The following is a 6983-nucleotide window of genomic DNA, read 5'->3' as shown; positions in this document are numbered from 1 at the left end:
ATCTTGGGCAAAGTATGGACTATCATATATTGCTGGAAAGCTCAGGATGTCTACTTTCCAACGCCGTTAAGAGCGCGCCAATTGGGCTTATGTAGCTCCAGAAAATCCACTTCGAGTGCAGGGAGGTCAGAATCCAACAGCATCTGCAGTCCTTTTTAGTCTCTGAATCAGATTTTTGCTCAGGTCCCTCAATTTCAGACAGAAAATACCTGAAATCACAGAAAAACACAAAAACTCATAGTAAAGTCCAGAAAAGTGAATTTTAACTAAAAACTAATAAAAATATACTAAAAACTAACTAGATTATACTAAAAACATACTAAAAACAATGCCAAAAAGCGTACAAATTATCCGCTCATCACAACACCAAACTTAAATTGTTGCTTGTCCTCAAGCAACTGAAAATCAAATAAGATAAAAAGAAGAGAATATGCAATGAATTCCAAAAACATCTATGAAGATCAGTATTAATTAGATGAGCGGGGCTTTTAGCTTTTTGCCTCTGAATAGTTTTGGCATCTCACTCTATCCTTTGAAATTCAGAATGATTGGCTTCTTTAGGAACTTAGAATCCAGATAGTGTTAATGATTCTCCTAGTAAAGTATGATGATTCTTGAACAAAGCTACTTATTGAGTCTTGGCTGTGGCCCAAAGCACTCTGTCTTCCAGTATTACCACCGGATACATACATGCCACAGACACATAATTGGGTGAACCTTTTCAGATTGTGACTCAGCTTTGCTAGAGTCCCCAATTAGAGGTGTCCAGGGTTCTTAAGCACACTCTTTTTGCCTTGGAACACAACTTTATTTCTTTCTTTTCTCTCTTTTTTTTTCGTTTTCTTCTTTATTTTTTTTTCATTGCTTTTTCTTGCTTCAAGAATCATTTTAATGATTTTTCAGATCCTCAGTAACATGTCTCCTTTTTCATCATTCTTTCAAGAGCCAACATTCATGAACCACAAATTCAAGATACATATGCACTGTTTAAGCATACATTCAGAAAACAAAAATATTGCCACCACATCAAAATAATTAAACTGTTATAAAATTCAAAATTCATGCAATTCTTTCTTTTTCAATTAAGCACGTTTTTATTCAAGAAAGGTGATGGATTCATAGGATATTCATAACTTTAAGGCATAGACACTAAGACACTAATGATCACAAGACACAAACATAGATAAACATAAGCACTAAAATTCGAAAAATAGAAGAATAAAAAAAACAAGGAGATTAAAGAACGGGTCCACCTTAGTGATGGCAGCTCTTTCTTCCTCTTGAAGATCCTATGGAGTGCTTGAGCTCCTCAATGTCTCTTCCTTGTCTTTGTTGCTCCTCTCTCATGATTCTTTGATCTTCTCTAATTTCATGGAGGATGATGGAGTGTTCTTGATGCTCCACCCTTAGTTGTCCCATGTTGGAACTTAATTCTCCTAGGGAGGTGTTTAGTTGCTCCCAATAATTTTGTGGAGGAAAGTGCATCCCTTGAGGCATCTCAGGGATCTCATGATGAGTGGGGGTCTCTTGTGTGCTCCATCCTCTTCTTAGTGATGGGCTTGTCCTCATCAATAGGGATGTCTTCCTCTATGTCAACCCCAACTGAATAACAAAGGTGACAAATGAGATGAGGAAAGGCTAACCTTGCCAAGGTAGAGGACTTGTCCGCCACCTTATAGAGTTCTTGGGCTATAACCTCATGAACTTCTATTTCTTCTCCAATCATGATGCTATGGATTAGGATAGCCCGGTCTATGGTAACTTCGGACCGGTTGCTAGTAGGAATGATTGAGCGTTGTATAAACTCTAACCATCCTCTAGCCACGGGTTTGAGGTCATGCCTTCTCAATTGAACCGGCTTTCCTCTTGAATCTCTCTTCCATTGGGCGCCCTCTTCACATATAACTGTGAGGACTTGGTCCAACCTTTGATCAAAGTTGACCCTTCTAGTGTTAGGATGTTCATCTCCTTGCATCATAGGCAAGTTGAACGCCACCCTCACACTTTCCGGACTAAAATCCAAGTATTTCCCCCGAACCATAGTAAGATAATTCTTTAGATTCGGGTTCACACTTTGGTCATGGTTCTTGGTGATCCATGCATTGGCATAGAACTCTTGAACCATCAAGATTCCGACTTGTTGAATAGGGTTGGTAAGAACTTCCCAACCTCTTCTTCGGATCTCATGTCGGATCTCCGGATATTCACTCTTTTTGAGTGAAAAAGGGACCTCGGGGATCACCTTCTTCAAGGCCATAACTTCATAGAAGTGGTCTTGATACACCCTTGAGATGAATCTCTCCATCTCCCATGTCTCGGAGGTGGAAGCTTTTGCCTTCCCTTTCCTCTTTCTAGAGGTTTCTCCAGCCTTGGATGCCATAAATGGTTATGGAAAAACAAAAAGCAATGCTTCTACCACACCAAACTTAAAATGTTTGCTCGTCCTCGAGCAAAAGAAGAAAGAAGAGAGTAGAAGAAGAAGAAATGAGGGGAAAGGGAATGGCTTTTGTTTTGGCCAAGAAGGGGAGAAGTGGTGTGTATGTTGTGTGAAAATGAAGGAGTGAAGGAGGGTTTATATAGGAAAGGCAAAGGGTAGGTTTCGGTCACTTGAGGGTGGGTTTGGGTGGGAAAGTGGTTTGAATTTGAATGGTGAGGTAGGTGGGGTTTTATGAAGGATGGATGTGAGTGGTGAAGAGAAAGATGGGATTTGATAGGTGAAGGGTTTTTGGGGAAGAGGTATTGAGGTGATTGGTGAATGGGTGAAGAAGAGAGAGAGGGTGGTAGGGTAGGTGGGGATCCTGTGGGGTCCACAGATCCTGAGGTGTCAAGGAAAAGTCATCCCTGCACCAAATGGCAAGCAAAATCACATTTTGTGCCATTTCTGGCGTTAAACGCCGGGCTGGTGCCCATTTCTGGCGTTTAACGCCAGCTTCTTGCCCCTTTCTGGCGTTTAACGCCAGTCTGGTGCCCCTTTCTGGCGTTAAACGCCCAGAATGGTGCCAGACTGGGCGTTAAACGCCCAACAGCTAACCTCACTGGCGTTTAAACGCCAGTAGGTGCGTCCTCCAGGGTGTGCTATTTTTCTTCCTGTTTTTCATTCTATTTTTGCTTTTTTTTTCATTGATTTTGTGACTTCTTATGATCATCAACCTACAAAAGACATAAAATAACAAAAGAAAATAGTTAATTATAAAACATTGGGTTGCCTCCCAACAAGCGCTTCTTTAATGTCATTAGCTTGACAGAGGACTCTTATGGAGCCTCAGAAATGCTCAGAGCCATGTTGGAACCTCCCAACACCAAACTTAGAGTTTGAGTGTGGGGGTTCAACACCAAACTTAGAGTTTGGTTGTGGCCTCCCGACACCAAACTTAGAGTTTGACTGTGGGGGCTCTGTTTGTCTCTGATTTGAGAGAAGCTCTTCATGCTTCCTCTCCATGATGACAGAGGGGTATCCTTGGGCCTTAAACACCAAGGATTCTTCATTCACTTGAATGGTCAACTCTCCTCTATCAACATCAATCACAGCCTTTGCTGTGGCTAGGAAGGGTCTGCCAAGGATGATGGATTCATCCATGCACTTCCCAGTCTCTAGGACTATGAAATCAGTAGGGATGTAATGGTCTTCAACTTTAACCAGAACATCCTCTACAAGTCCATGGGCTTGTTTTCTTGAGTTGTCTGCCATCTCTAGTGAGATTCTTGCAGCTTGTACCTCAGAGATCCCTAACTTCTCCATTACAGAGAGAGGCATGAGGTTTACACTTGACCCTAAGTCACACAAGGCCTTCTTGAAGGTCATGGTGCCTATGGTACAAGGTATTGAAAACTTCCCAGGATCCTGTCTCTTTTGAGGCAGTTTCTGCCTAGACAAGTCATCCAGTTCTTTGGTGAGCAAAGGGGGTTCATCCTCCCAAGTCTCATTTCCAAATAACTTGTCATTTAGCTTCATGATTGCTCCAAGGTATTTAGCAACTTGCTCTTCAGTGACATACTCATCCTCTTCAGAGGAGGAATACTCATCAGAGCTCATGAATGGCAGAAGTAAGTTCAATGGAATCTCTATGGTCTCATTTTGAGCCTCAGATTCTCATGGTTCCTCATTGGGGAACTCATTGGAGGCCAATGGACGCCCAGTGAGGCCTTCCTCAGTGGCGTTCATTGCCTCTTCTCCTTCCCAAAATTCGGCCATGTTGATGGCCTTGCACTCTCCTTTTGGATTTTCTTCTGTATTGCTTGGAAGAGTACTAGGAGGGAGTTCAGTAATTTTCTTGCTCAGCTGACCCACTTGTCCTTCCAAGTTTCTGATGGAGGACCTTGTTTCAGTCATGAAACTTTGTGTGGTTTTGATTAGATCAGAGACCATGGTTGCTAAGTCAGAGGTATTCTGCTTAGAACTCTCTGTCTGTTGCTGAGAAGATGATGGAAAAGGTTTGCTATTGCTAAACCTGTTTCTTCCACCATTATTGTTATTGAAGCCTTGTTGAGGTCTTTGTTGATCCTTCCATGAAAGATTTGAATGATTCCTCCATGAAGGATTGTAGGTGTTTCCATAGGGTTCTCCCATGTAATTCACCTCTTTTATTGAAGGGTTCTCAGGATCATAAGCTTCTTCCTCAAATGAAGCTTCCTTAGTACTGCTTGGTGCATTTTGCATTCCAGACAGACTTTGAGAAATCATATTGACTTGTTGAGTCAATATTTTATTCTGAGCCAATATGGCATTCAGAGTGTCAATCTCAAGAATTCCTTTCTTCTGACTAGTCCCATTGTTCACAGGATTTCTTTCAGAAGTGTACATGAATTGGTTATTTGCAACCATTTCAATCAGTTCTTGAGCTTCAGTAGGCGTCTTCTTCAAATGAAGAGATCCTCCTGCAGAGCTATCCAAAGACATCTTGGATAGTTCAGAGAGACCATCATAGAAAATACCTATGATGCTCCATTCAGAAAGCATATCAGAAGGACACTTTCTGATTAATTATTTGTATCTTTCCCAAGCTTCATAGAGGGATTCTCCTTCCTTCTGTCTGAAGGTTTGGACTTCCACTCTAAGCTTACTCAATTTTTGAGGTGGAAAGAACTTTGCCAAGAAGGCATTGACTAGCTTTTCCCAAGAGTCCAGGCTTTCTTTAGGTTGAGAATCCAACCATGTTCTAGCTCTGTCTCTTACAGCAAAAGGGAATAGCATAAGTGTGTAGACCTCAGGGTCAACCCCATTAGTCTTGACAGTGTCACAGATTTGCAAGAACTCAGCTAAAAACTGATGAGGATCTTCCAATGGAAGTCCATGGAACTTGCAATTCTGTTGCATTAGAGAAACTAATTGAGGCTTAAGCTCAAAGTTGTTTGCTCCAATGGCAGGGATAGAGATGCTTCTCCCATAGAAATCGGGAGTAGGTGCAGTAAAGTCACCCAGCACCTTCCTTGCATTGTTGGCATTGTTGTTTTCGGCTGCCATGTGTTCTTCTTCTTTGAAGAATTCGGTCAGGTCCTCTAAAGAGAGTTGTGCTTGGGCTTCTCTTAGCTTTCTCTTCAAGGTCCTTTCAGGTTCAGGATCAGCCTCAACAAGAATGCCTTTGTCTTTGCTCCTGCTCATAAGAAAGAGAAGGGAACAAGAAAATGTGGAATCCTCTATGTCACAGTATAGAGATTCCTTTAGGTGTCAGAGGAAAAGAAAAGTAGAAGAAAGAAGTAGAAAATTCGAACTTATCAAAGAAGATGGAGTTCGAATTTTGCATTAAGGGATAGTGTTAGTCCATAAATAGAAGGATGTGAGAAGAAGGGAAGTGATTTTCGAAAATTAAGTGTAAAATTTTGAAAATATTTTTGAAAAACATTACTTAATTTTCGAAAATGAAAGTGGGAAAGAAGTGAAGTGTTTTTTTTTTTGAAAAAAGATTTTGAAATTAGAAATAAAAAAGATTTGATTGAAAACTATTTCGAAAAAGATGTGATTAAGAAAATATGATTGGTTTTTAAAAAAATGTGATTGAGAAGATGTGATTTGAAAAACATTTTAAAAAGATTTGATTTTGAAAATTAAAAACTTGACTAACAAGAAAAGATATGATTCAAACATTAAACCTCTCTCAACAGAAAAGGCAACATACTTGAAATGTTGAATCAAATCATTAATTGATAGTAAGTATCTTTGAAAAAAGAAAGAAATTAAATTTGAAAGAGATTTGATTGAAAAGATATGATTTGAAAAAGATTTGATTTTGAAAAACTTTGAAAACTGAAAAAAATTGCATTGAAAAACAGAATCTTCCCCCTTGTGCCATCCTGGCGTTAAACGCCCAGAATGGTGCACATTCTGGCGTTTAACGCCCAAAACTATACCTTTTTGGGCATTAAACGCCCAACCAGGTACCCTGGCTGGCGTTTAAACGCCAGTCTGTCCTTCTTCACTGGGCGTTTTGAACGCCCAGCTTTTTCTGTATAATTCATCTGCTGTATGTTCTGAATCTTCAATTCTCTGTATAATTGACTTGAGAAGACACAAATTAAAATATTTTTGGATTTTTAATAATAAGGAAAAGTCAAAATGCAACAAGAATCAAATAACAATGCATGCAAGACACCAAACTTAGCAGTTTGTACACTACTGACACTAATGAGAATGCATATAAGACACACAAATACTCAAGTCAAGAGAATTCAAAGATTAGAGTAAGAAATCATCAAGAACTACTTGAAAATCCTTAAAACACATGAATGAATGCATGCAATTGACACCAAACTTAAGATGAGATACTAGACTCAAACAATAAATTTTTGGATTTTATGATTTTTTGATTTTTTTTTGTGTTTTTCGAAAATTAAGTGGAAAAAGATATCAAAATTCTTGATGAGAATTCCAGGAATCAGTGCAATGCTAGTCTAAGACTCCGGTCCAGGAATTAGACATGGCTTCACAGCCAGCCAAGCTTTCAAGGAAAGCTTCGGTCCAAAACACTAGACATGGCCAATGGCCAGCC

At 39.8% G+C, this 6983-nt stretch overlaps 1 non-coding gene across 1 annotated transcript; it reads left to right on the top strand.

Moving 5' to 3' along the window:
- Nucleotides 1–4951: 4951 nt before the first annotated feature.
- On the top strand, nucleotides 4952–5059 carry LOC112713841 (small nucleolar RNA R71). Its single transcript, XR_003158802.1, has one exon. It is a non-coding gene; the product is annotated as a small nucleolar RNA R71 (small nucleolar RNA).
- Nucleotides 5060–6983: the final 1924 nt, after the last annotated feature.

This window comes from Arachis hypogaea, chromosome 9, assembly GCF_003086295.3.
Source record: "Arachis hypogaea cultivar Tifrunner chromosome 9, arahy.Tifrunner.gnm2.J5K5, whole genome shotgun sequence".
Taxonomy (NCBI): domain Eukaryota; kingdom Viridiplantae; phylum Streptophyta; class Magnoliopsida; order Fabales; family Fabaceae; genus Arachis; species Arachis hypogaea.
The sequence above is the reverse complement of the archived record's forward strand: the minus strand, read 5'-3'. Positions and strand labels throughout refer to the sequence as shown.